General features: G+C 39.6%; 1 long non-coding RNA gene across 1 annotated transcript; it reads left to right on the top strand.

The window, feature by feature from the left end:
• Positions 1 to 1,313: 1,313 nt before the first annotated feature.
• LOC114055967 lies at positions 1,314 to 5,471 on the top strand. The gene is made up of 3 exons (XR_003570880.1): positions 1,314 to 1,484; positions 2,229 to 2,339; positions 5,374 to 5,471. It is a non-coding gene; the product is annotated as an uncharacterized LOC114055967 (long non-coding RNA).
• Positions 5,472 to 6,724: the final 1,253 nt, after the last annotated feature.

The following is a 6,724-nucleotide window of genomic DNA, read 5'->3' as shown; positions in this document are numbered from 1 at the left end:
TTCTCTTTGCAATGGCCAAGGCTCCTTTATGCAATCAGTCAAGTTCAAAGGGCTTCAGACATAGGCAGGGGTTTTCCCAAGCATTTTTTAGACAGTGATTTTAACTATGCAATAAAATGATTAATAATTCCACATGATATCTTATCTACAGCTGGCTGCAGGATTTGCCAGGAAGGCCCTGAAAGGGGCAGGATGGAGAACAGAGGCAGTTTTGGCTAAGGCAGTGGGTAATATGGATCGGACTGGCAGGATGACTCCAAAATGCCATTATCAAATAAGACACAAAGAAATGTCCAGAGTCTTGTGCTCACTGCTCACAAACTGTCACAACACCTCCAGGCTATCCCTAAATACCTCAGCATTTTAAAGCTGCAGCTTCTCTTCTCCGTTCTCTTCCCTAAAATGTATAAATTTCCTTCAGCAATAGAAATCCCAGACTCATTTGTTAGTAACACAGCACAAATTTCCTTCACCCCTTTCCTATAAAGAAAATACCAGAACTTCTACCATCCAATGGGGAGCTTATAATAGGAGGCTATTAACATGACGCTAAATTTGACGTGTTTCAGAGAAGTACATCATTATGTCTGCTGCTTATTTGTGGCACACGTACAGTTGCGGTTCAAGTTTCCCTGGAGCTAGAAGAGAGCTCTGCACAAAATACCACAATAAATTTTAGAGTGAATACTAATATGCAGTAGTTTAAAAACAAAAAACCATGACTTCCAATCAATGCTTGACGTGTGTCCAGTTTTCTGAAACTGAAGTGAAAGGTGAGGCTGATTATTCATTACACAAACTGGTCATATTTATTTGCATCCACGCATTTGAAATCCAAGTTTACATTTTTAAAGCTAAATAAAGTTGCCTTGTGACACTCATATTGTATCTATTACATATTTCACTTCAAAACCTCATCTCTCCTAAAGCCTCTTCAGTGTGCTTGAAGTAGCACAGCAAAAGAAAAGGAATTTTCAGTTTAACTAGAGCTCTGACATTCTGTTACACAATTCCATCTTGTCTATTTACCAGCTCTTAAAAAAACAGAAGACACTAAACAAAACAAAACAAAAAAATAATGCTGAATGCATCCAGCCAGCAGTGCCATAGGTGTCTGAATGCATCTGTAGCTTCCCTCTCACTCATCAGTGTAATTGTTGTCATGTTATTCCATTTTTTGATTAGGCTGGTCCGCCAAGCTCCCAGCTTTTCCTGGCCAAACGTTCTTCTGCTGGTTGTCATGGTGACTGCATTGTTAGTGGGGAGAAAGGCTCTGTTGTCTGCCATTGTTCTGTTGTGCTTTAGGTAATGCACGAGGCATCACAAGTGAAGTGGATGGACCTTTTTTGCTCGGCATCATTGCCGAGTATTGAAAATCTCACATAAAAAAGGAGCAAATAGGCCCTGACCAAAGAAATAACCAAGTTCTTTTTTTTTTTCTTTATTTTTTTTTTAAAAAAGAAAGCCCACATTACTATAAAGAGGTAAAACAGCACTGGCGGTTAACTGAATAATCAAAGAAAATGCTAGAAATTATATTTATTAGAAGAACAATTGCCATGATTTAGATGTTACTATACAAGGGTAACCATTTGGCAATTTAGCTTGAATATAGTTTTTAAATATTCATTTCTTCAGCTTGCAATGTCATTTAACCTCAGAATCTATTTAGCTTAAAACACTACACTGTAGGAGTTGAATGCAGTTATTTTGTTTCTAAAACTTAATCTGGGAATGGCAAGCTTTGAAGGAAGCTACCACAGTTTATTACATTTTGTACCATCATCACAGTATGTAATCACTGGTTTTCTTTTTTTTTTTTTTCTCCACCAAATGAGGTTTTACTCCAATATTAAATCATCAGTCTCAAAAAAAATTTAAAACAACAGGCACTATTCATAGATCTGACTTTGACATTCAGATAATTTCTGTAAGAGACATCTCAGGAAAAACTGGGGTAGCAACCCTGAGAAAGTTCTTCAAAAAGCCTTCACTTACTTAAATGGATCACCAGATAAGATACTGGCTTTAAAGTGTGATTAATTAACACCTTTTCCAACAGCAATTTACATATTAAATATTGAAAACAAACCTAATATAAATCCCAACTGCCTTAAAAAAATAGTGTGTGGTTTCAGAGTCTAATTTTCAGCCTGTGCTCAAATTCATCTGCTGATCCCATTAAGGGAGACCAGGAGGGTACCAACATTTCTCTACCATCATTCTAGGGAGAAAAAACACCTTTCAGAAGAATCTGTCACTGGATGTCACCAAAGTTCTATGAATTTGCAGGCAAAACAGTACTATTTTATCAACAAAACTCAAGAACCTTAAAGAAGGTGAGCAAAAATGAGTATTACAGGTAACCCAGCTTTCCCGTAAAGCAGGCAAGGCCAGAACGTGCACTGTGGTTGCCACTGAGGTTCACATGCTGTGGCTTTCAGCTGCCCAATATCTCACATAACTGGAGTGAGGAGAGGTTTACAACTGCTGGCACAGGCACAGTGCACGGAGTGGCTTAATTCAGGTTGTAATACATGTTGACATATATTTCCCCCCTTTAGGTCTGTAAAATGAGAATTACATTTTCCATTTTCTTCTTTATTTAGTGAGTGGTTTTTTTGGACTGTTTATTGAGCCCAGCAGACTGGGACCTTCCCATACCCCATGTGCCTTCTGCACTGGGGATTGCTGGTGGTACACAGAAACACCTGAAAGAAGTTTTTGCCTCTCAGGTGCTCAGCTCCTCCATGTGTCAGATTAGGAATCTAAAAAGAAATGGTAGGAGGTGCAGATTTCTTTGCAGGGGAATCTATACAAACACATAATCCTAGGAGTAGCTCTTTGAATAATGTCAAAATAATTGAGGTGAGGATGAAAAAAAATTTGCCATGAATATAAAACTTTTTAATAAGATAGCTATTTCTGTGTAACAGAAAAATAGGTTGTCCTTTAGGAAAAAAAAATGTCATATCATGAAGTTTGTGTGCTTTTAAACCTCGAGACTGGGGATTTCAAAATAACAAAATTGCTTGGGCATCTGTGCTGCAATGACTTCCCATGGGTATTACATCCCCAAATCCCTTGTCATTTCTAGTTTTCTCAGAAATTACTTTTGAAAGCTAGAGAAATTGGTAGCCTTCATACAATTTGCCAAGGAACATTGAAGTACAGCAACTCTCTTAGAGTTTGCCTTGGACTCCAGCTGGCCCTGTGTTTCACAAGTGCTTGCTGGACACAGCATCAATCCTGCCTTTCTGTGGTCCTCTGCTCTGAGGTGTTCTGGACATATGCCCAGCATCTCCAGGAATGTGTATGCAAGCACCTCTGAGACTGGGTAGTAAAACAGGATTTATCATGCTTGCATACATGCACACAGATTATTTACTCACACAGCAGAGGCAGGTCTGCACACAGCCTCGCATCAACTACTGCCAGCCTCTTCTATGGCTGAGGTATAATTCCTGCAAAATTCCTAATTCCCTTTTAATTCTATGAAATTACTATATAGCCCAGTTCATTTTACCCTTACTAAATTCAGGAGAGCTTTCCCATAAGGGATAGCTTCAGAAACACTAATATAGGACAATTGCTGTTTTTTGGAGAGCTCTATTGCAAGTGTATTGCCTTCTCAGCTGGAAAGGATGATTACTGATGTCTGAAAAAGGTACTTACAGCTTAGTACACAGTAAACATGTATTCTGTTTTTCTTTTGCTCTGTTAAACAATATAATACATAGCAAAAATCTACAGAAAAAGCAATCAAAACAGACACACTTTAAGAAGAATCCCAATGCTTCTTAATTTGTACTTCATTCTTCCTGTCAGCATTTCCACTCGCATTCATCACTGAATATTCATTCCTGCTTCTGTCTTCGGATTGCATGTGGCAGCAGCCCAGCCACGCAGGTATTTCGGTGAAGGGGGTGACAAGACATCCCTCCCCCATTCCTGCTGCATCGAAGGAGGGTCCCCACCACTCCCCTGGTTTGGGACGGCTGAGCTCCCCACCAACCCCCTTTCCCCTGCCTGATGCGCTGAGAGCTCCCCCTCCTGTTACAGCCAATCTTAACTGCAGTCGACAGATTAATATTATTACCTCATTTTAATTAATTCCTCTCCTCAATTCAAAAAAGCACATCTGGTGCTTTTCAGAGCCAGACAAAGCTTCTTTCCTCCCATCCTCTCCTGAACATCAATTAATAACTTGGCAACAAAAAGAAAAGAAGGGTTTGTTCTCTGTACCTAACAGTCACAAGTGAGAGAGAGAAAGAAAAGGGACTTGCTCCAGACTGAGGTCAAGGGAAATAACAGAACTGCCAAATCTGTGTTTCCGTAACTCAGCAGAGCTTATTAGGTCTGACCACAGTGACACAGCTACTATGGCTGTGCAGTTTCCAGGTCAGGGTCTTTTCACTTCTCTGTAACTCAAAGAATAGGACAAATGATGTGTAACTTGTCCCACCAGTTCAGGTAGATGGTTAACCACTGGCTGCGACGCAGCTGCTCAAGCCCCAAAGGTGGTTTCAGACCTTACTGACAACATTTCAATTCCCAAATCCACAATTCAACTTCTACATAGAAGTGACTCCCCTTCCAGAATTTCTCAAATCTACAAAATCTCCTAATACAAGCAGAAGACACCCATGAGCCCCTAGTCCTACATGGCTCTGGGCCTTGCAAAAACATTGCAGTGACCACTGGCACTGAAGACAGTGAGGATGAAAAACACTTGACAGTTCTCCAGAGCAGGTGGAGTTCTCTTTATTTTCATCTCTCTAGTCAAACTTCAAAGGAGATTTTATTATAAAAGAAAAAAAATATGAAGAAGGAGTTTGGTGTACAAAAGGACAAGAGTTTGTTACAACCATTTGTGCAACATTGAGATGCAGGACTAAACTCTGAGTCACTGGGCCATGGTCTCCCATAAGGCCAGATCTGCAGGCCAGGGAGACATCAAGCCCATAGGAATGGGCATGGTTGAGCCCAGGATGTGCCCATCTGGGTGGCAGGATGGATTGACCAGCATGGGCCATGCACTGAGCAGAGAACCACTGGTGCTCTGCAGGCAGGAGGTCTGGTGGTCGTCAAAGTCTGCTCACTTCAAAGCCACTCTTGGACACACGTGCAAACAAGGCTCAATATTGGCACCGAATTTTGTGCTGGAGTGTTTTTTGTTTTCCAACCTGACCTCAAGAAAGTTACTGATACCAAAAAAAAAATACATGAAACTTTTCAGGATGATAAACATTCATGAGAAATAAGGAGAAATGTCACTGAGTGAAAAACAAATGTAAGATAGAAATTAAAAAAACTATTTATTAGTTTTTCAAAAGGGAACTGGTGTCATTTTGTTCTGTTGTCTACTCGCAGCTCCAGGGCCTCAGCTCTTCAGCTCTCATTGGAGAGACAGGCTTTGAAGTTACTGCCCAAGCTGGCTTTCTTCTTTTAAACTCCGCATTACTGCAAACTCAGTAGTTGAGGCTTGTGATTTGCTTGGGAGCTTGGCTTTCCCTTAGAATTTCCTCCTGTTGATGCCTTTATTCTAGCTTTGTAGCAGCTACTTTTTTCCTTTCTGCCTCCATTTTATTTTGTCTCTTTTCCCCATGCTCCTTCTCCCCAAGAAATTTAGTGTGGATCCCTCTCTCGTGATTTCAGTCCCAATTCAAAACTGAAGTTCTTCTTGGGAACTCATTTTTTTAATGTTCAAATACCTTGTGGTTACTATTTAATGTACTAGTAACTGAACATTTATATCAAAAATTAAAAATCAAAATAGGCATGAGAACTACATGAAAACTATATTTATGCATATTTTATATCAAACACAAACATATATTTTTATATCAGATGGGAAAATGTCTTCTCATACACTGGACTTTTACTAGGTATGAAGTGAATTTTATTACAACTAAACCAGATTCAGGAAAAAATGGGGAGAGGGGGAATTAGGTAGCTGTTGATAAACACAGATTAAAAAAAAGCAAAATTAAATTCAACTGAACCACAATGTGAGATTCGGCATATTTGCAGTATGCCTACTCTTAAAACTTCCCTAGAAATTTCTGCTTTATTTTTATTATAGACCTGTCACACAGAACAATATAAGGAAAAGACTGTGTTAACTAATCTGCTGTAATCCTTTCAAATCTTTGAAAGAACAACAAACGCTTGATAAGCAGGGTCAGGCTGGGTCAGGATTTTGATAGGAGACATCTAAGGAATGCCTATGTGCTTCAGAAAGGGGATGTGGGTGATTTAGCAAGCTGGCTAAATCAGCAAGCTTGCTCTCCCCTCCACTTTGGTAAGGAGTAAAGGGAGCAGACCGTGTGATGTCGACAGGGTAACCTTTCAGGGGACATAGGTGTAATACAAGGAATCTGATTCATGGTGTTATTTTACCCTTTAATCTGGCAGTGGCTTTAATTGACATGAGTTAAGGAAAGTATATTTTGCCTTGTTGACTGATTGATAATCTGTTTCCCACATCCAGTCCTAAAATTTGCAGGGTGTTGTCAGGTGCTGTTAAACCAAGCCATAAACCATAATACTCACCCATTGTCTCGAGCCACTTCTCTCCTATGCACTTTGTACATATTAAAAATGTATTTCTGCAAACTACTTATAAATTGCATGAATGCGAGCTGCACCCATTATAGCTATTGCCCGTATCAATTCTAGAGTTGGTTTTAACAGCTGATTATATATATAAACACAAAAAAAT

Source organism: Empidonax traillii, unplaced genomic scaffold (assembly GCF_003031625.1).
Source record: "Empidonax traillii isolate 1590-97213 ecotype Southwest subspecies unplaced genomic scaffold, ASM303162v1 scaffold74:size2480735, whole genome shotgun sequence".
Classification (NCBI taxonomy): domain Eukaryota; kingdom Metazoa; phylum Chordata; class Aves; order Passeriformes; family Tyrannidae; genus Empidonax; species Empidonax traillii.
The sequence above is the reverse complement of the archived record's forward strand: the minus strand, read 5'-3'. Positions and strand labels throughout refer to the sequence as shown.